Source organism: Larus michahellis, chromosome 8 (assembly GCF_964199755.1).
Source record: "Larus michahellis chromosome 8, bLarMic1.1, whole genome shotgun sequence".
NCBI lineage: Eukaryota > Metazoa > Chordata > Aves > Charadriiformes > Laridae > Larus > Larus michahellis.
Genome location: NC_133903.1, coordinates 37,373,637 through 37,394,330, shown reverse-complemented (window position 1 = coordinate 37,394,330; position 20,694 = coordinate 37,373,637). Strand labels below are relative to the sequence as shown.

The window sequence follows — 20,694 nt, the reverse complement described above, 5'->3', positions numbered from 1 at the left end:
TAAGGAGTGGCTCAAAATAACGTGATTGCATCAGTGGATTCTCTGCTAAGGAAGGAATGCCTGAAGAGGAGATGATGTTGCTGTGAGCAGAACAGGAAAGGCAGGGGGTTTCTCCTGGTGAGGTCGGGGCTTTTCGTTTCTCTATAGCTTAACCAACAGGAAACAAAAGTACCTGCTGTAGAAGCAAGGATATTGCCCCACACATTTGGAAATACAAACCAGAGCATTCAGTAAGAAACAAAACCAATGTTAATTGAGTAAAAATATTTTTAGTGCCTTTCTATGAGAGGCAGCTAAAACCACTGTCAGTCATTTGTCTTGAAAATTACTAATCAAATCATGCCCTTTTTTCCCTAGTAAAATGCTTTGTGTCCTGCTGTTTGTCACACTTGTCTTGTTACTCTTGATTATACCTGTTTGAGACTTATGCTTTGGCTTAAATAGAACAATGCTGTTGTCTCAGTGAAGCCGTTACTTGTTTCTTATGGCTACTTAATGCCATCCTGTGGTGCAAGATCATCCTTTTGTTGTTAAGTTGCTCAGCTCAGCTCAGCTTATGTAGTACTGAAATTTGAATAATAAATGAGGACTTGGGCATCCTGTTTCATATCCAGCCTTGTCCCGTCCTCCCAGCAATGACAGGAGTATTCATGAAGTGGAAGCGGGACTTGGTTGATAACGATGTCTTGGACAGCAGAGAGAAGGGTGACCGCTGCGAGAACCCTGCCAACACCAGTTGTTAAACTTATCTACAGTGGGTTTCTACTTCATGTGCATTTAAAAAGTTAGCCTCTGTCAGCAGATAATTGTGCTACCTACTTCTTTTTTTTATGCAAATGACTTCTCCATTTGCAGTGGCTGTATTGCACATAAGGTGTCTACTGCACTTTTGCACATGCAGAATGACAGAGGGTTCTGGAAGGGAGGTCTGTAGGTCACCCACAGGTGCCACAAACAGAGCAATGACAACAAGTACAACAATAAGGACAATAAGAACAATGTAAGTAATGAGTTAACCTAGAAAACCATGGAAAACCATGAACTTGTCATTTGCCTGTGCTTATGGTACAGTCTCTGAAACCGCCTAAGACATGGGAAATGTGAAGCTATGTAAAAGAAAAGCTGTAATCTTTGGCTCACCCTGGAAATCTTAATTTCAAGACAGTAGAGTTAGCTTCCATGTATATTCCTTATTTCACTTGTGTTGGGGAGAACTTTAAAAATACGGAAACGGGAATTTTAAAGTTACTTAAGACCAGAGGTGTGTTTGTAGCCTCTCGCGTGCTGTCTGCTAATCCACATGGAGAAGCAGAAGGGAAGCTCCTAGCCTTCAGACCGCCGAGTTGCAGGTACCACAACGGTGTGGGTCTGCTGCCCGCTGGCAGCGCAGGAGAGGACGCAGCTGCAGAACCTCTGCCTCCTGCTTCACGAGGCTCCTGTTTGCTTCCCCTGGGTGCCTCAAGAAGAGCCCAGCTCCTTAGCATTGCAAGCTAGAGCGTCTTCCTCCTGTTCCTTACCTATAAAATAAATTCAGAGTACTGCTGCAGAGTGGCGCTCTACTGGTAAGGCAATGAGGAGACCCTCTGTGACCATTTGCTTGAGGGCAGGATTTGCCTCTGTATTTCTCTTCCTATCATTTAGCTATAAAACACAGGAAGTAATCTTTTCCTATGTCATAGGGATATAGGCAGCTCAATTAAAGTTTATGAAGCATGATCTGAGATCCTCGGAGCCAGAGCATTATGGATATGCAAAGCAAGAGTTTAAGTTATTCATTACTGTTTATGATACTTTGCATCTTATTTTTTCAAGCAGAACAGTAGCTTGATCAGGAAGTAGGTCTGATTTCATGGGAAGGAACATGATTTTGAGGAGGACAGAAATGTGGTAATTATTAATTATATATTGTAGCGTCCCTAGAGCACCATTTCATCTACATAACTGGAATATACTACATGGACAGGATGGTAGGATTTCTCTGTTTCAAAAAATGTAATGTTCATGTATACTTGTCTGTTGAAATATGCTTGAAAGTATTTTGTGATCTAAGATCTAATTTTTTTGTTGACAGTGATCTGCTTGTGGTCACATAAAATACCTCCTAGCTTAGATCTGACAATGAACACTGAGGATTTGTTTACGAATGGTTTAGAAAAGAAGATTTACTTTGCTTTAAGGGCAGCTGGGAAGACTCATTTGATTGGATTACAGAAAGTGAGAGCAGTAAATAAAACCTGATTCCCAATATTTAATATATCAGTGTCACGAAAGAAGAAACGATTAACTGTCATGTCAAGATGTGGTAAGTCTACTGCTTGGCTATGTAACTGGTTGAATTAAAGAGGGAGAAAAGATAACCCATTTGCCCGTCCTTTGCTTTTCAGAAAACCCAGAAATGGAAGCTTTGAATTTTGACAGGCGAAACCTTTTCTGATTATTTGCCAGCCCTTTCTCATCTCACTGATTTGAGCGGTCCTGCCAAGTTTCATGAAAACAGTATCTTTAAACTGTCTCCAGACACTCTACTAGCTCATTGTAGCTCCATTATTTCAACAGAGCTATGCCATTTTGCATCATCAGAGCACTGGTCCTCTTTATTTATGCTCACCATTAAAGCAGGAAATCCTTATCTAACGTATCTGGTTGCATAGCACTCATGACATTATTAGGAGCAGGTGAAGCATCTCCAGCCTACTCTCATCCCCCAAATTGAATCTGAGTTTTCTGGTTTGTACTTTGTACAGATTGTAATGTTAATGCTCTTTTTCTCTAACTTGATTTGAGCCTCTATCACAGCCCTGAATCAGCTGTGGAGCCCCTGTAGCAATGAACAAGGTAAATTATGTACACAGACTAAAAATAACGGGGTGATGCACTATGACCTGTCACAGATTCTTTCTGCATTTATATGAACCAAAATACGTTAGCAGTGAATAACATCCTGTTATGGAACTCTTAGAAGTGATATAAAACCAGTTTTGTTGGCACATCACAGTAAGAACTGGGATCACGACAGCCTATTTGATAGCACAGCAGATACGGCGGAAAAGTTCAGCATTCTGCCTCAGAACCTGCTGTTGTTTTCCTGAGATAACCTAACATCTGTGGCTTGAAAAACGCCCAACGTTTCAATCTGCTTTTGGCTTACATTAGCAAGTTCTGGTAATGAATGAATAGTTGTTATTTTGCTTAAATATCAGGCATTTACAAAAACGTAGGAGCGTGGTCATAATTACATTATAACTACATTTTTCTACCGTTTTTTCCTGGACTCTGTGTCAACGGTCTCCATACAAAAGAACTGCTAAAGGCACTTTGGTTGTGGGCTCGGTGCCGCCACTTCAGCTTTCTGGCTTTTGAGCTAAGATTTAATCACAAAGCAGCAGCTGAACTTTGTGGCTATGTACTTAAAAGATGATCAGGCACCTTTAAATCAGTTCAGCCCATGGGCCCAGAGGAGAGAAAAGTCAGCTCCGGAGTGCACACAGATGCACTGAAGCTTTTTCATCCACATGTGGGCAAACTTTTATGCTGAAGCTATATTAAATTGCTAAAGGCAAACAAAGCTACTTTGTTAGGTAGTCTTTTAGGTAGTCTTAAAGTTTATTTTTACCTGATGATGACATTTGCATTGGGAGCGAGGTACAGCAGTAGAAAGCCCACAAGGGCAGCATCAATGGAACAGATATTGAAAAGAACAAAAAAAAACCCTGTTCTTTTTAAGTCCTCCATACTGGTAAATGTGAGACCTATTGCTGTGATAAATGAATGGGTCATGAGCAAATGCACTAGAGGATGCTGAAACAGCATAGGTGTATGAAATACAATCCTGACTTCCCAAAGTTTGTTTAAACCACTGCAGCCTGCCCAGCCTGGTCTGGCTTTGCCCAGAGTTTACCTAGGGAAAGGGTGCCTGTCACACTACCCTGAGCAGCTCTGTGGCTCTTGCTGTCTGGTACGGTATTTTCACAGTCAACAGCGTAGTAATAACTATATATCTCACTGCCTGCCTTGCCTGGGTGCCTGCAGCCCCGGCTCCCCACCCCTTCGCATCCTTTCCCACCCCTACCTCCCCTGTGAGGACAGGCTGAGGGAGTTGGGGTTGTCCAGCCTGGAGAAGAGAAGGCTCCAGGGAGACCTTATAGCAGCCTCCCAGTACCTAAAGGGGGCCTACAGGGAAGATGGGGAGGGACTCTTTATCAGGGAGTGGAGCGATAGGACGAGGGGTAGTGGTTTTAAACTGAAAAAGCAGAGATTTAGACTGGGTATAAGGAAGAAATTCTTTACTGTGAGGGTGGTGAGGCACTGGAACAGGTTGCCCAGAGAAGCTGTGGATGCCCCATCCCTGGAAGTGTTCAAGGCCAGGCTGGATGGGGCTTTGAGCAGCCTGGTCTAGTGGTTGGTGTCCCTGCCCAGGGCAGGGGGGTGGGACCTAGGTGATCTTTAAGGTCCCTTCCAACTCTAACCAGTCTATGACTCTACAATTCCTGCTGCCATGGGAGATGGAGCAAGTTCTCATTCCCTCTCTCTGGCCCTGACGGCCTGTTCACAACCAAGTGTAAAACACCAATGTGGCTCCCGCCATACAGGGGCTATCTGTGGGTCACCACTGTACTCGCAGGGGCACTTCTAGAGAGAGGTGCAAGTAAAATGAGGGAGCAGCAATGGAGGATCAGCTGCATCTACAGAGCTGCTGCCGAAGTATCTGAAAAGCTTGTTTTAAAAAAAAAACAATCTGAATGCATGTAGGAGTAATTTCAATGGTCTGCACTTCTTAGCTCTTATTTTGTGTATTGCGGTATGTGTCAGTGAGCAGAACTTAATAACACTTCACCCATATGAACCTCGGTGATTGCATGCAGTTTCAGCAGAATAACAGAATTAATTCTCTGATGACTTCACAGTAGTTTTGGGGGATAATAAACTGACCTTTTGCATTTATTTTGTACATAGAAAACACTAGTAATTCATTAAGACAGGGATCTGCAGATTAACATTTTAAGTGTTATTGCAAACAACAAATTTTGTTATTTATAAAGATTTAAAATGCTACCTACTTGAACCTGTTAGTGCACAAAATTTAAAACACAAGGATAAAAATATGTCATATAAGATTCAAATATTATAGGCTTCTAAAATTTACATGCTATGAATAGCAACTACAACTAATGCTAGGGAAGAATACAGATGATGTAAAATGTTATTGGTTTCTATTCTGATGATAAATCATTCATTAATCACTGTTAGTCTATTGCCTCATTTAAAAATCAGTTACATAGATGAAACATGCTCACTTTTAGGTCATTCTTTAAATGAAAAATTTTGCTGGTACATCACCACACAATGTCACAATGTGGTAGTCAATAAAAATAATAAAACACTAGCTTATTTAGAAGCTAAGCATAACAAATAGCATTCTAAGTAGATCAAAACTTAATTTCCACCAGAGCTACAGTAGAGCCTTGTCCTAAGATTCAATATTGTTTCTCATTTTCACTATTAAAGAATTGTTATAGCTTGAGAGAGAAATTTCTAGGGATGCGAGTTACATCACTTCCATAATCAACTGCACATGCTTGTCATTGCCGGCTCTGGGATATTTTGGTCCTCGAAGGGGGATTACGGCCAATGCTTGTGCTATTATCTCAGTTGCTGGAATTCTCTGGTACACTCTTTCTATGAGAAAAAGGTCTAAGTACACAAAAACATAGTCCATTTGTAACTCAGACGTAGAAAGTAGTCGGGAGGTTTGCTGACAGCAAAATTCATTTAGCTAGTTTTACTATAAGCAACTTACTCTACATGTGCATTTTGCATTCAAATTGTTCTTTATTAACATCCTTCCCTAATAATATAAAAATGCGTTTATAAAGCCTGTAAGTGGTTTCTATAATAGGATTTTTAATGAGTTGGAATATTAAATTAAGTTTTGTAGAAATGCTTGAGGTGTTGTTATAACTAACTTACAAACTGTACACCGTTAACTTTATCATAAAGAGCAATTTTAGCCTCTCTTCATGCAACAATATACAGCTCTGAAGTAGTAACTATCAGTTGCTTTGCCCTGCAAATTGTATTTTGTTGACTATTAAGCAGTAACGTCTCTGGTTGTGATATCTGAGCCTTGCTGCGAGAGTAATCCAGCTGTTGGGTGGTCTTATTCCTGGCTGGTCCTGGGCTGCGTTTTCAGGCCTCGTGCTCTTTGCTGAGGACACACGTGAGCGCAGCCCGGGGGCACTGCAGCCTGCTCCGCGGCAGCCCGGCCCACATCACCGCGAGCTCCGAGACGCACGTTCTCTCTCCTTCACTTGTAGATGAGATTCGTTAGAAGTAAGAAACTGTGGAAGCATCCCCAAATGTTTGCTGTCTGAGTGGCCAGTGCACAGCAGATGAAGCGTGTCTTAATCTTATGTGGCTCGCGTGTAAACCAAAATGATTGATGTGATTGCAGAGCCAGCAGCAAGTCAGAGTTCTACAGAAGCATTTTTGCATTCTGTAGTTAATACTGCAGTGTCTGAAATTAATTACCATCTACTAGCAGTATAGGAAATTTAGGCTCCTAACCTTTAAAAAGCAGGGAAAACCCTACCTCAGAGTCTTCCAGAACAACTACTCTTACTTGTGAGTTGCTGCCCTCTTTGCTTCTGCCAAAAATGCCTTGTGTTGTTGCATGATGTTTGCATGCCTGGTCATGTAATTAGGACTCCACACATGTCCTATCATATGACCAAATGCATCTTTCCCATAACGGGGAACATTCTGCATTAGCTGGTGGATGAGGGAATGGGGTGTGCTCCACTTTTTGGATAAGAGGCCAACAGTAGATGAGGGGTGAAACAATGTGCTCTGCACCTAATTTGGATGCAAGAAGTTGCCTAAAACAGATGCGAGTACCTTTCTTAGAGATCTTCTAATTAACCTATAAATCTACAGACACTTTTTGTTTGTTATTTACATTTTGTTTCACGTCACATACTCTTCATTTGCTTTCTCACTTATTATTTTTGTGTCTGAAGCAAGGTTTGTCATATGTCAAAGTGGCAGGCCACTGGAAATTCTCCCACCGAGTTGGAATAATAACTTATGTTTTGTCTTGATTTTGATTTTTACTCCAAAAAGCTTGAGATGGCATGAGAAAAGCTCCATTCCTCCAAATCCACATTCGGTGGGCCAGTCACAATAGCTTACCCCGTCTCAACTCCTTCATCTACCAAATGACGGAAATGATATGTACCTCTGTCAAGTGCTAGGAGAAAAGCAGCATTATAAATAAAAACAAAGCATCACAATGATATATTACATAGATTTAGCACCCAGCATTAGTTGAAGTTTCTAACCCGGGGGAAGGAAGGAGCTGTTGGCTATGCAGGCTTGGAAGCATAATGCTATGTGTCACTCTGGCAAGATCTACATCCTAACCACAGAAAACAATAGATAGAAAAGATGCTTCATGCCACAGGGACAGCAACGGCATTGTCATTCCAAACAGAAGAGAAAAATGAGCATTTATTTTTTTTATAACATTTGGTTAAGGTATATTGTTTCTACCGCTCACTTTTAATTAAAAGATATTAAATGCTGCCAGTAAACCGGCAGTGCTGAGGAACACAAAGCTGCCGCTGAATATTCAGCAAGGCTAACTGCAGCTATCGAGGCACCTACCATTGCAGCAAATGGGCTGCAACATCAGATTTTAATATATAGGGGCAATGCTCTTAAAAGTGTGGTGTAGCTCAGCTGTGCTGCCTCTCTTTGTGAGATTGATGGGGATTCTGCTGTGCTTGCCACACTCCAGTGCAGAGCACTGGAGGGCATTCAGCGTGTTGAGAAAGGTCAAAACAAGACTACATCAGCTTCTGAACCTAAAAACTCTGAACTCTTTGCTACCTATTAGGACGAACGAAGAAAAGCTGTGTTTTGATGTGTGACATCCCAAAGAATTGCTTAAGGCAGGCGAGAAAGTTACTGCTACTTAAAGGAAGGAGCAGTTGTCTGCAAGCTGGATCTGGCAAAGCAAGTACCGCAGCACAGCTCGAGCAAGCTGCCATTTCAAACAAAACTGTGTCCTCAGCGAGCTGGCTGGAGGTTCAGTAGCGAAGTGCGCATCACAACGGTCACTAAAATTTTGCCACCATTCGATTTGGTTAAAGGGAAAAAAACCTCACTGTTTATTTTCAGGTATTATGGAAGCTGGAATAAACAACATTTAAAGAAATACACCATGGCCTGACATATGTTACCAGTAAATCACACTTTCTACATTTTAAAAGCTTATAATATGCATTGTTCCAGCTTGTTGAGAGATGGGAGAATGTCTCTCGGCAGAGCATCGAAATAAACCTATATGCAAAACCTCGGCCGCAGAGCAGGGGCGGCAGCAGCTGGGAAGGCAGCGTCTCCCAGACCTGGGCTGGGTCACGCACCAGCTGCAGGGAGGTTCTCCACTGATTGGGGACCTAATTAGTAGGTTGTTTACCCCTAGCCAGGGAACTTCTCCTCAGAGCTTTGGACTGAGCGTCACCATGGCTGGGCTTGGGTCTCGCCTGTGTCACCACTTGCTGGATGAGTGACTTCAGCTCTCCTAGCCTGACTGGCCCAAGGGCTTTGGAAGACTGTAATTCTGGTCTGCACCCAGTACTGCCACTGCAGCTTCAGCTGCTGTCTCTAATTCAATGGTGGGTAATACACACTCTTGACTTATGCTTATTTGCAAACATTTTAATTTTTTGCAGGTCGCTAACTGCCCTGTTTGACTTTAAAAATATTCTTGTGTTTCTCCTTTTTCTTCCTCACATGAAAATGGTATTCTACATCCTGACTATTATGTTATCAGCACTGATGTGTTTAAAAATAAATAGAAAAAAGGCAAAATAAATGTTTATCTATTTGCTTATGTCCTCATCCATGCACACTCATTCAGATAACTCTGATACAGTATTTCTGTAAGTTATTTTCTTCTTTTTATATCATGTTAAATGAAGGGTGCTCAGGGAAAAAGACAGACCTGTGTTGGTCTGGGAGGAAGGTGGTGCTCAACCCAGGGATTGATCCTCTTAATGTCACGCTGCTATTGATGATATACTTAAGTACTGCTTCTTTCTTTATAAGGATGTAGACTGGGGCAAGGCAGTAACGTGAAAGACTGCCGCAGAGCGTGACTCAGAGGCTAAGTATGTAACTAAAAGCTTGCTGCATCCCAGCTATGGTCAGCATTACATGAGCCAGGAATTTCTTCTGGCAGTTCTACCAGGTTGTGAAAGCAAAATATTGTGGAAAGTTTCTGTTCCCCAGCTTTGCCTCTCATCTGACCAGAAATTCCATTGCATAAATGTAACACATTCACAGAGGGGTTTCTGTAGTCGCTTTCTTCCTTGATCTTTTCGGGAGTGCCACTTTCTAGTTTTTGTTAAAATTTTAATGAAGGGTGAATTAATACAGTGTATAATATTTTTCAGTTACAAGTCATGTTAGAATTTCTGCTAGTCCAATTACATTTAGATTAAGTAAAAACCTAGACATAAAAGCAGCTCTCCCCGTCTTCCAACTACATTTACTCTTGCGACATTTAATAAAGGTCCTATGTATCCAGAATTAAGAACAACTTAAACTCTGCAGCAGAGCTGTGGAGCTCTGCTGGAAATTCTACACCACTTTCAGCTTAATTAAAATCCGCATGCTTTTATTAATAAGCTATGACAATTGCAAATGTAGGGAATAAACCAGAACATAGTTCTTTTCCAGCACTCTCCTCTCTCCTTTCTGCCTGTTCTGCTGTCTGCATGGCTCATGCAGGTCATCCAAAGGTGCTCCTTGCATCGCCATCGCCTCAACTGTGCCGCTTACCTTTCAACACCTAGGGAAATGGAGAGTGGGCACAGCAAAAGGGCTCCAGTAACCCGGATTTATGGATCGTTATGGCTACTGAGATAGAATGGTGTGATTTTAGACACTGACCCTGAAATCTTCCTAGTACCTGAAGCCATGTTAAAGTGAAGTATTTATTTACAAAATACACCAAGTTACAATGGCAAATATAGAAAGAGAAGTACACTTATCTGAAAAATCAAATTTAATAGCTTGTCCTTCTTATCCTCTCTTCTCGATATGCAGCTGATAGGCTGTGGGTGGCTAACGCATCCGTGCTGTAAGGAAATGCCCTCCCTCAGTCCCCAGGCTGCAGGACGGCAGAGAGCCCCCAGCTGCAACACCCGCCAGCTGGCTTCCTTTTCTTCCCTCTTCCCGGCCTTCTGGATTGCTCAGCGGGTCATTCAAAATCAAATCTTCTCTCCCCCTTGCTTTGCCTCGTGTATTATTGATTCTTAGTTAATTTAGGAGGCAATTTCAAAGTTCTCCTTAGGGATGACTACTTTTTCGGAGATGCTTATTTCCCTTTGGTAGAGTTGGCGCTAAAATCCCCTGTATTTAATGAGACTACTTAAAAATCATTGACCATTGAGAAGTGATATACTTTCTTGGTAAGACAATGTCCAAATCCACACTGAATCTATAAATGTGTCGTACTTTATACAAGCCTATAACGGAGATGAATGCTTGTAGCTTATTATTGGCTCTTGATAGACACTATGCATGATAGTAATCAGCCATTGTAGGATGATAATAGATTGTGGGCATTTGACTTCATGTCCTACCTTTTAGAGGTACTCTGATAGTCTCTACAATAGTTTAAAATCTTGATACTTGTATTGCCAAGCTGATGTTTCAGCTTCAGTTTAGTAAGGCAGCTCACACACCTCAGACAGCCAATACGTCAGGCTGTCTGTACCTCCAGGTACAAATTATCTTTCTGACCATAACAGTTGGGATCGTTATATTTTTCACTGAAAGCTGAGCATATAGAGTGTAATACTACCCTGTGGTCGTAGGAAAGAGTCTGTAGCTGATCAGAATCTAGGCATTCTTGAATACTTGGGAATTCAAAATACAATTTTTGTGAGTCCCATAAAATCTGCATTTTAATTTGTTTCTTTATGGAGTATTTTATTGTTGCTGATATGAAATTCAAAGATATGACCGTCCTGTTACCAAAGAATCCCACAGTGTGTATTACAGTTTTGAAGGTATCGTTGGGGTTACAATGGAAGACTCAGGTCTCAACCCTAAACCTCTTTTTCTTCCTCTGCTACCATGCTGCTGCTCCCTGACTTAAAATTAATCAGTTTGTCCAACAATAAAAACATATGATAGTTATTATGTGTCTTACAGAGGACTTGTGAGAGTTAATTTATACTGGTGCAGTATTTGTGATCTTTGGGTGAAAGGCGCTTATGACATCTAAGTGCAATGTGTTATTAAATCTTCACATCTTTGTTGCAAACCTCTCCAGAATAGAGTGCTCCAGTCAAGCCTCCGCTGTACCTGCCCGAGCACATTAACTGTAGCTAATATTTAGACTAGTTTGCTTCAAGAAGAGTAAGTCCTAACACATGCATGCTATTAACTTGGTAATTCTGGGGAACCCCAGCCTGCTTTGTTTTACTTGTGTCCTTACGAGAAAAAATAGAGCAAAGTGCAGGCAGAAGAGTGTAAAAATTAGTCCTGATGTTGGTTTTGGCTTTGTATTTTTGTTATTCTCAACCTGCGCTATTAATGTGTTGTCTAGCTGAGTATGGTTTTAACAGGGCACTGCATAGTGTTGCATCTAATTCCAAAAGTGACAGCCTGAGGAAGCACACTGCATGTAAGGAGCAAGCTGGGGAGCAGACATACCTTGCATACTACAATGACAGAGGTTTATTCTACTGTTTCCAGTAATAAAAATATACAGTGTCTGAATAAGAATATGTTGAATACCAAAACTTTCCCTTTTCAACTGAGTGTGCATGCCTGCTGTTTTTCTACCACTAAGAACACGCCTTTAGCACTATTAGACAATCAAAAGGAGAGTTTTTAAGGTTTAGGTCTGGTGGTCCCTAAGCTTTAAGTCTGGGATGATCTCAGCAACATTTTGAAACATAAATACAACTAAGAATGAAAATCAGTGCAGGGCAATTTCTGTCTGAACTAAAATAACAATACAGAGCTGTAAAAGGAGTCTAGAGATATGTAAACAGAGCCTCTAAGCCTTTAGGACTCTGTTTGTGCAGAGCCGTATTTTGTTCAGCAGTGCATGTCTTCAACCGGAGGGAGCTGCATTGCCTCAGGTCGGGCTGGAGCTGTGAGACGTGTCGTGCCTCCAAATACCCCGTTCATCCCAACGAGCGCTTGTAGGTGTCAGTGCCCTCGATCCCTTCTCGCTCGTGCCAGCAAGTTCCTGTGCCCCACGGCCAAGGCTTAACTCTGCCTGCCCCTGTGCAGGAAGCAGGAGGGCTACGACTGCCCTGACACTCCAGTCCCTTTGAAAACCTGCACCAGGACTGCAGCAATATGGTATTTTGATTACTTAACACAAGATAATGACTTCTACTTTACACACTCAGTGCCTATAATGGTTGTAAATGATCAGGTTTTGCCCTTCTAAAACCATATTTTACATCTGCTAAGTCACCACATTAGACAGCAAGCACAATATTGGACTGATATCTGAATTAAAAAATAAGTAAAGAGCTATAGGCATGTAAATTTGACATAAAGATGATTGCGATGGTCCAAGTCTTGAAGACTCGACATATCACTGGGCTGCATCTCACACTGCCGATGGTATTTGTTAAAAGTTGCTGCTGTTCATGGGGGGAGTTGAGATGATAGCTGCTGTTTATTCTCAAAATGCAGAAATCTTTGGGTTCAGATATTGCAAAAGGTTAATGAGATATTATGTCACACGTGGCCAGAAATTCTCTGAAGTTTGCAAGCAGACGGTTAGTAATGCAGTGTGACAAGCTGCTCTTGTTCTCCAGCTACATCAGCACTCCTAAAGGATAGCTGACTACACAGAAGATTACTCTGAAAATTATAAAGTACATTAGTTTTGGCCATGGCAAATTAAAGGTTTTTTTTTAAAAAAATAATATCCATTCTAGAAACATAATGAATTTAAGAACAGAATTATTTCTGTCTTCCGTCTCTGATCTGTTGCTCTTCTATCCAGCACCCATTTTCAGATTTCCAGAAGGAGCTGATGTGCCTGTTACCACATAACATTTCTGAAACTGTTTATGCTACGTAAGAAAGAAAACGGTCTACTTTGTATGGCTGATAGAGCAAATTACAATTTTCAAATGGAAAATACCATTTAGTCTAGAGAGGAATATTTGCGACCTCAGAAACATTTGGATTTTTCTATTATTTCCAAATTACAGAGACAAAAGGAGTTTGGTTTGACAGGGAAAATTACTGAGGTGCCCCAATCTGTTGTCCCTACTTCGCCATAAGTGAGATTTTTGTTTAAGGTAGCAGGTCAGCTTTAAATTACAGCCAACATAGCATGAAGTTCCTGTGGAGCATGAGGAATAAAAAAACCCAAACCAACAAACCCAAAACATTAGCTTATGGATTGCTTTCTGGTGCTTTTTTAGCCTTGCACCCTGAGGTACAGCAGAAGTCACTAGTTCTACTTGTGACAGTGAAGTCTTAAGATTACGTAGACACTTGTGCCCATGACACCACAGCTTCATGCTCACCAGACCAGCCATGCTGTACTGCAGCTGCGGGGGGTGCCCACCTCTCCAAAATTCTTCTTTGGAGGGTGGGAGCACATTTACCACTCTGAGCTTGAGCAGGAGCCCGGGAAAGGGCTTTGGTATTTTCTCATGGACTGATGGAAGGCACTGGGTACGGTGATGGGAGAGTTTTAGATGCAGAAAAAGGTTTTTATGTGCATGTATTTTGGGCAGATTGTCTTCAAATAGTTTTACAAGGTATTTGTAGCTTTTACTGAAATCTCTAAGGGTTCCCAGCTGCGTTGACTATATTTATTCAGTGACTGAAAAAACTGTAATAGCAACTGAACACTGTAATTGGTCCTCACAATCTGGATTTCTTTTCTGATATTAGCAAAACCACTATTCACATCTACCTTCTAGCATGCCAGTAACTTCTACTTTTTGTGGCTCTCTGTTTTTCTAAAGCTCAAAATCAGATCCCGGTTATAAGCTATTATTAAACATCTCTGCCGTATAGGGTATGCCATTTGGGTCAAATTTGCCTCCTATGTAGATGTATTGCATCTCCCACTACTGCACACTACAGGAATCACAGTTCTGTGAAACTGATATGCTAAAAAGTATTTCAGCTGAGTAGACCTGAAAGAATAATTTTATCTAGAGTATTTACTACATAAAGACACTTAAGTGATCCCAGTTAAACTGCTGCTAGGCAAACAGACAAGTGGCTAGAGTATGTACAGTAAAGCAATTAAAAACCAGAATGCCACAATGCATCACCTTAGCTGTGTTTTCCTAAGGGTGTTTATGATACCCAAATCCTGAAACGAGGAGCGTGTGAGGACAACGCAAGAAGATAATAAGGAAGAGTGGGGGAGAGGCTATGGTGTTCGATATCCGCTGTATTTTTGAGTGCAGGAAATGTGTGAAGGTGGTTGGCGCCGTTGTAGGTTCCCACAGCCCGGAGCAGAAGCTGACTAGAAAGCTGCTTCCACGAGCCTCTTAAGTGAGAGAGAAAGTGGCCGCTCAGGTGGGCAAATATGTATTTTGTCTTCTAATATCTGAATTTCTCAATGCAAAAGAGAATGTGTCTCTCCAGGCTGCTTTAAACTCCAGCATCTTGCTCCAAAAATTGTTTTGGCTTGGCCTTGGCTTTGGGTCAGCTGCAGTTCACTCTCTCCCACAGCTAGTCTAGTGCCACAGCAGTCAGCCTCTTTAAATGATACTATAGATCCATCTCCTCGCTTTGCTCAAAGAAATGCCTCAACAGCAGTCATCTTAAAGGCCATGACGTGTCAGCATGGCACAATGAACAATTGTTTCCTTTCTAATCTATATATATAGACTCTTTACTTTGTTTTATTGTCACGCCTGTGCTTCTACATCACCTCCCTGTAAAGCTTTTAACCAGAAATGACTCCATGGACTGTGCTAGTTGGAAAAAAATTGGAAATGGGCTCCCATCCTGGAAAAATAGTCCAGATTCCAAAAAACATACTATTGTGAGCTGGAAAATATACTGCAAAGCTGCCACTTTTTGTGAAAAGTCTTACTTTTACAAAAAAGTATTATTTCATGGGAATATAATTCACAGAAATATTTCTAACAAGCTCCACTCCATGGACTTTCTTACTTAAATCTTTAAAAATGAAGAAGCTGTTTTCATGTCAGCAGTGCATGAAACGGCCTGTCCAGTGATGAAAGCACATACTGCTACCAATACTTTTTATTGTCAAAAATAGTGTAATAATGTAGTTTTATAACTTTGTGATTATGATAAAGGTTTTTTAAAAATCTTTATTCCTTCTTGTAAGATAAGTAGGGTTGATCACCTCTGCAGTTAACAGTGGTGCAGTCATTTCTCCCTTTAAGAACACACTATACTCTGCCAACAAAATATTGCCTTCAATTTTAGGAATGGTTTATTGGTTTCAAAGTTTTCATATCAGTTGAGAGATTTCATTTTCAAAGATTCTCACTCTGGAGGAATGCCCCTTTGAGGATTTCCTCACAGAAAGAGGTGCCTGCTTTGAAGATTTTCATTTTTTAAGAAACAGTCACATTTCTGGGGTGTCCTCTTTGAAGGCGTTTTTCTGTAACACTTAAAAGGTTTCCATTTTGAATATCTTTCACCACCATGGACACCATCCATTTGAAAAATATTTTTCCTCTTTGATATTCTTTTTGATAATTTATACAGACTTGTAGGAGTCCGTAAAATAATCCTTATTAAAAAAGCCTGGGAACATAATGCTGTTCCTACATAAGGTGCAAAAGGGTTTGGGAGCACTTCCGTAGGATGGGATGTTATGAGAGCACAGTTTTGGAAAAATTGTACAAAAATAATTCCATTTTCTAACATCAGAGAGTAAAGTGGAAAGGTGAACTCATCTGTCACTCACATGACCTTTTAAAAATTACTGTGAGACACTTTTTACTCCTTTTAAATTATTTGAGTTCAGAGTTCAAGTTCTGGTATTCCTGAAATCAATAGCAGAGGTCCCATTTCAGTCCAGCTGTGCAAAAAACATGCTTTGAAATTGCTGTGTTTTCTTTCTTTCTTTGAGAACGTATTGCTTTAATTTACTGTGTTATTGGGGATTTGGATTTTTTTCCTTGCTGGTGTTGAGTTCTTAAAAAAAATGTATGTTTTCTCCATTTCTTTTTTGTCACCTTTTTAGTAATCATAATTATCATGTTTGTAAAACTAGGCAACCTCAGACCTTGTACAAGACTGGGCTCATTGTGTATGTTACACAGTCTTCTGTCCAATGTTCATCTGTGAGTTAGATGGTAAGTCAAAATACATCGACGCAGCCCTTAAGCTTGCTTCTAAAACTAGTTTTGGGATATTTACTCAGGCTGTGGCTTAAACCGCTGGCCTCAGCTCGCTCCTGTCTGCAGGGCACGCAGCAGGAAGGGTCTCAGCCTGCAAATGAGCAGCTGGAGGCAGGAGAGTAGGGTCTTGGGGCTCTCCTCTGGTAAAAATGACCGTGAGTCTGTCTAGATACCTTCAGTGCAAAGTCAGACCAGATGAGTCGAGATCACCTGCAGCAGTAGATTTGCTTGATTTTGCACTGGAACAGAAGAAAAGCACCACCACTCAACCGCCCCCGCCATCGTATGAGGGGGAGAATCATTGCCACCTCTCAGCTACCAGCCACCACCTACCTACCTGCTGAGACATCATGCCAGACTCGGCATTAATTTGCACAAAACAACAGCTTGCCGGGGAGTCACTGGGCTAAATGCTTGTGCTCAGTTAAGTTAGCCATTCCCTTATATAAGAGTACCATTAGCCAATATTCAGGCATCTCCACTTCAGCTCAAAAATAGAAATCATCTTGAAGTCCTTAAATTTATACTTTGTCAGATCCTCAAATGGAGAATCTTTGTTACCTGCAATACTGCTTGGCAAAAGCTACTGTAATGATGAGAGAGTCTCTAAGAATTAAAGCTAATCTTTTCTAATTGTGGGTCTCTTATGTAATGCACACATAAAAATATACATTAAATAATGAATTAAAAAGTATTGTGCTTAGAGATCTTTTTAACGGGTTGTGTGACTGTTTGTGGGACATCTATGACTGTCCGGTAGGTGGGACAGCTATGCTGTTTGCAACGTAAAGATCTAGGTTGGTAAAAGCACACATCGTTAAGGGAGCAGTCCTCATCAGTACAGTCAGGTGAAAACTAGGTTCTCACAACTGATTAAATTACTTTACACAACTGATTAAATTACAACATACTTGGAGAGCAATAACACCTTTAGTGTTGGAATATTTCACCTGTCTGTTGTAGAGTGCCATGCCAGCACTTAGGCACCTGTTTGTGACTACACAAGAACCTATACATTTTTTTTTAGGTCAAGAAGCAGAGAACTTCCTACCCTTTGTCTTATAACCTCAACAGACATCTTTGCATTCAGAAACAAAATAATTCATGTCACTTTTTTTTTCCATGGCAGAATACAGCACACTCTTCCCAGAGATGCAGCCCTGGTTGTACATGACCCACAATGTGATCTTCACTCCACTACCTGAGGCAAAAAACAAGCAAACCCTACAGTATGAAAGATGTACGGAATCACCACTGGCATATAATGTTTGTAATAAAAAGTAAAACTGATCTCCAGCCTTGAAGAAAGTAAATGTACGTGTATTTAATCACAGTAGTAGAAAAAGGTGAATTTCCTCTAGAAAATAAATTTCCAGATGGATATAGTGCAAGCAAGAGAAGGAAAGCGGGCTGGCAAATTATAATAATTTAGTTGTCAAGAATGGACCTGTGGACCCACATGGATGTTACGGGATGAAGTACGGGATGAGCTATGTCACACGTTTTGGTGTTTGAGATGGTGGAGTGCAGTAGCACTCCCAGACCGCCCAAGATAAGCGGTCTTTCTAGCAAGGATGCTAGAAATAAAATCCTGGAGAGCAGCCTGTGGGATTCAGACCAGCAAGACAAGTTCTGACCTGAACTTGAAAAAAAAGAGACATTTATTTAGGCACTGTGCTTGTAAGAGCTACTTGATAGCTTCAAAACTTAGTTCAATAAAACAAAGTAAACAACACGGACTGCTGGGAAGAAATGTTGATTAAGGATATTGTTTACAGGAGCACAAAAAGATGAATAGCTACTAATAAACATTAGGACTTTGCTCAAAGGCATCTGGGGAATTTATGAAGTTGATAAAAACTGGCTTAAGATAGAATAATGTGGTTTAATATAACAAAGACTGGTAAACTGAATGATCAACCTTTCCCATAATATCCAGAGGATCTGTTGTACGAAGCAACACCATTCAATGACATTACTGTTAATGATATGAGGAAACTAAAGAGACAGGGCTATTTAGTTTGGTGATAGGGACAGATGAAGAGTTGGTACTGTGTAAGTGCACCTAATAGCAAAAAAGTACCATACTCTTTGAAGGAGTCACTAGGTTTGAGTTTCAGCATAATCTGATCGAAACAACATGATATAATTTCAAAAAAACAGAATTTCTTTGAAATTCCCTGCCCAAAGCTCTTGAGAGAAACTAAGGTGATATGGGATTAACAGTTACGTTATTTGATATATTAATAATGGAATAATTGTAAGTTATTAATACTAGATTATTAAAAGATATTAAATGAAGGGCAAGAAAAGATGGTTTATTTTTTACAGTAGAGGGAGGTCACTGGTGGGGTACCACAGGGACCTGTGCTGCTCAGCATATTCTGGAAAAAAGAGTGATTATCGAGGCGACCAGGTTTGCTGACGATGCTGAATTATTCATGGTAATAAAAACAAAAGCTGACCATAAAGAATTGTGGAAAGCTCTCATGATACTGTGTGACTGAATGATAAAATGACAAGTTAAATTCTGTGCTGAAAAATGCAAGTAATATGCAAGGGAGAAAACAAGCCAAACTATACATGCAAAATCCTGGAATCTAAATGAATGACCTACACACAGTAAAGAGTGCTTGAGTTGGGGGGAGTTCTGTGAAAACATCAGCTCCTGGCTTAGCAGCATTTGAACGTGCAAATGAGATTGATATTATCAGAAAAAAAGAATACAAACCTAGAAATAAAGCAGAAAGCATTCATTATGCACCTATATAAAGCCACTGGATTTGTAACTTGAATAACGAGGACCATTATGGTCTTCTAGAATAGGATTTGGAAAGGTGCAGAAAAAGGCAAAACAAATTATTGAAAATATGGAATGACTTCTAATAGAGGAGACATTAAATTTACTAGGACTCTTGAAATATAACTGAAGATGATATGTTGAAAATATATGCATTCATGAACGACATGGTTAGATGAACAGGGAAAATTATCCATCTTTTTTTTTTTAACAAAAGAACTGATGGACATTAAAGGAAATTATCAGGCAGTGGGCTTGAAACAAACAAAAGAAAATATTTTTCACACAATGATTTCTTAAATTGCCTAACTTCTTGCCCTATAATGCTGCTGATGTCAAAAAGTGCTCTGGCAAATTCTTGAACAAGATATTCTATGAGAGTGTGGATGATATTTTTTTTTCCAGCAACTCCAGGGACTCAATTTGGGACAATGTACTGCAGAAAATATCTTTGTGTGCTTCCTAATTCCCCCAATCTTTCACTAAGCATACACCACTAACTACTCATACTGCTGCTGAACTGCACAGACTGTTATTTATTAGCTGTTCTTGAAATAAAAAGGAAACAACCAGTGAAAGTGAAACATCTAAATATATCAATGATCAAAGGAAATTATTTTGGAAAACAACATATTGCAGCAGTAAGATTACTAGGATTCAAAAAGTACGGAACTTTTGTTTTGTACAGCTAATAATAATATATACACTTAAATTTCAGTTAGAGTAAAACAGATAGAGGGTAGAAGCCCTCATGTTTCGTAATATAACCACTGAATGCAGAGGGTTTCGCTAGAGGTGTTTTACTGAATGGTTGCCTGTTACTGGATATTTCAGCCACCTTCTGATGTATCTGATGCAGGACCTCAGCAGAAAGTTGACAGGTCCTAGAGACAAGGGGGTGTTTTTGGCAACAATTTTTTTCTGACCTTCTAAAACATGAGAAAACCAAAGCAAAGACATACTCCAGCTACAGAGAAAACAGATGAACAAGTCATTGTTTATCCTACCACAATGTCCAAAATATGGTAGACATTTTACAAGGCATCCAAAAGCACACTAAAAATAACCTAATAGTATAAAAAGGCAAAGTTACATGAAAAGGAAAGTGGAATATCACACTGAACAAATGAGCAAGAGGATGCTGTGGCATTTTATTAGTAACACGCTGATTGTTGGTATATTTTTTCCCCTTCTAAAATTAAATGCTCTAGGTAAAACCCTGATTGATTAATCATCTTTTTTATTAATGATTTTAGGGGGGATAGAGTTTTGCTCTATAAAGTCACATCCATTATTTCACCAAGATTTGCAAACTCAGTTCCAGTGTCTCTTCTGCTATAAACACTCATCACGCACTCCTCAGTCTCCCTTATATGGAAGAGCATCTAACTCAGAGGATAAACCGAATGAGTATTAGCTCACTTAATCAGATGGATTCTGGTAGGTGTCATGAAAGAAGGAGAAAACAGGCATATTACAAAAGCGACGAGAAGCACA

The 20,694-nt window shown here is 40.3% G+C and overlaps 1 long non-coding RNA gene across 1 annotated transcript; it reads left to right on the top strand.

Moving 5' to 3' along the window:
- Window positions 1–8,538: 8,538 nt before the first annotated feature.
- LOC141747973 (uncharacterized) lies at window positions 8,539–17,655 on the top strand. The gene is made up of 3 exons (XR_012588873.1): window positions 8,539–8,675; window positions 16,271–16,352; window positions 17,527–17,655. It is a non-coding gene; the product is annotated as an uncharacterized LOC141747973 (long non-coding RNA).
- The last annotated feature ends 3,039 nt before the right edge of the window (window positions 17,656–20,694 follow it).